Here is a 2,812-nt window from a genome sequence, read left to right as displayed (position 1 = left end):
TAATTAATGATTTATATAGTTTTTATAATAATTAATAATATAATAAATTTATTTATTGCTTTTTCTGTTAGATGTACTAATGATGATTAATTTTATCGACAGATCAAGAAGAAAAATTTCCGATATTAATTTATCATCGACACCAAACAATACAAGAATTTTCAGATTTATTATTTAATTAATATAAACATCTTTTTAGCATGATTTTTAATAATGAATTATTATTCTCTTCTGTATTTGCAAGCTTAATATTTGTTTCTTTAGTGATTTGATTTAGGAAGTAGGATCTTCTCTTATGTGCAGATGGTAGTCTAATTATTTCAAATTTTGGAATTAGATTATTAGGCTCCAGTTATATCCAACGTCTCTGAAATGCTGGCTACGACAAGGATTTAATGGTTCTGATTTACATGAACCACTCGAAATTACATTTTGACAACAGTTATCATTGAAATTTGAGTTGCATGTTATCTGGAATTCTTACAATAGCTCGCTCAGATCCTCTTAAAACTGTTTAACATTGATCTTATCAACTTAAATACTAAATAAATATAAGTAATTAAATGCTCGAAGAAATGTCAAGTTTCCTGGTATGATTAGCTTTTTCTTAATATTGGTATAATTAACGATCGATAAATACTCCTCCAACTTAGCAACAGTTATACAACTCCAGTTGATTTAAACGTTAAAACAACAGTAAATTACTTTTAAATTACTGTTTTTAATCGATTAATATCTATTAAAATTAGTGTTACATTTACCGAATTCTATTCTAGAAGTCCAATAAAAGTTCAAATTTATATACAATAAAGCATAAAATGAGAGTTAAATACGATGGCCACAGTGCAGGGTTTCTCAAAGTTTGGTACGCGTACTCCTGAAGGTACTACACTTTAAGAAACACCCTCCTGTCACTTCGGGGCAACATAATTATAAATTTTAAGAAAATATTCTCTATAAATTAATTTTATTTATTTATTTTGCGCAATATACTATACCGTAAAGTACTATTTTCCATTAAATTTATATGTACGGTACAGTACATGATAAATAAGGATATATACGTCGTTATAAAGATAATATTCGTGTTTTAAACATAAAATTTATATTAAAAATTGCATTAGGAAAGGTCAGAACAGAATTTTAAGTTGGAAACGAATAAAACACATTATAGAAAATATCCACTATTTTCATTCAGGAAACGTTTTCGGTTGTATTTAGATTACTAATGTTTTAACAATATAAATGAGTTTTGTAGTAAATTTTAAAAAAAAACTGTAAAATAAATGTACGTGCTTTAAACTCATAACTTTACAATTTCTTTTTGACGTCAAACAGAGTTATTGCTTAAGTAGAACACGACTCTATCACATTTCTCCACTGGTTCTCTTGTTTATAAGGTATAGAATGGTATATTAAATAAAATGTGTGGAGGTTTTATTATAATCTTAAAGAAGAAGAAGAAGAAAAAGGAAGAAAATGCAATAAAGTAGTTTATTTAAAATAAGTTTGAAAAGTGCGACCACATCGGGGGGTTTCTTACAAAATTGAAAATCGAATGACAATATTTTTTAATAGTTTCTTCTTATGTAAATAATTTCATCTAAAAATTTTCAATATCTTGATGTATAGTTATTAAAAAATCTTTCAAATTTCAAATAATGAGCATTCGATCCTGCTGATAGTTGACGTCATTAGGTGAGGATCAGCAGGAAACAAAATATTCATACACCTAAAAAAATCAAATAATAATAATAATGATAAAAAAAATTTCCTTCGATCTATAAAGCTGTCATTTTTATTTTTTATGTAAATAGGAACTAGTGTACAGTATTTTACAATAACAAGTTCAGATAAAAATAACTGTCCTATATTTAAAAAAAAAAAATACGTTATATCGAAGACATGTTTACTTTATAATAATCAAACAAACAAAGGATTTTCAACCTAACTGTAAATATTTTTTTTATTTTAAATTTTGTGGTAAATAAATAAATTTGTGTCTTTTACACATTTAATACTTTATTATTTATTTTAATTGACTTAACTGTAACAATTAAAAAGATGTTTATATAATACAGGAATATTTGGTTGTTAGCTAACCCCAAGGGGTTAATGGATTTATCTAGGTGTATGTATAAATTACTAAGGGTCGTAAGAAGATAAATTAATTTTTATTAAATTTAAAGATTTGATAATAATAACTGATAAATCTTAAAATTTATTATTTTTATTTCCTATTTAATTTTTTTATTTCGTTCTATTTGTAATTTATTCTTAATTACGGAATTAAATAAATACAGAAAGGAGGCGAAGATTAATTCTTTCACTCCTTGATTAAATTCGATTTTTGAATGGGTTCGACAAGTATGAAAAGATTAAGAACCCTTGATTTAACGCATTATTCAGTTTAACAAAAAATATATTTTTATATAAATTAATATTTTTACGTAAGATTAAATAAAAATTTTCGTTGTACGCTACATTAATGCAGTTACAATGAATTCATTATAATGCGGTACATCACACGGATTCACTTTGTGTCGCTCTTTCAGATGTCGCGCTATATCGAGAATTTTTTGAAAATAATGAATAGCCCGTATATAAAATGGTATATATTAGTATAAAACTTAATAAATTATCTTGTAATTCATTTTAATTCTTGAAAGCGTAACGTAAATGCTTTTCCTGTGATTTAATGGAAACTCTTCAAAGGAAATTTAAGATGAAAGTTTACAATTCTACTAAAGTTTCTAATAATTTGAAAGAATTTTAATTTGGGAAATATAAAAAAATTATTTTAAATTATAAA

This window comes from Centruroides sculpturatus, unplaced genomic scaffold (genome assembly GCF_000671375.1).
Source record: "Centruroides sculpturatus isolate CEXI.00-Female unplaced genomic scaffold, Cexi_2.0 scaffold760, whole genome shotgun sequence".
Lineage (NCBI taxonomy): Eukaryota > Metazoa > Arthropoda > Arachnida > Scorpiones > Buthidae > Centruroides > Centruroides sculpturatus.
Note: the sequence above shows the minus strand (reverse complement) of the source record.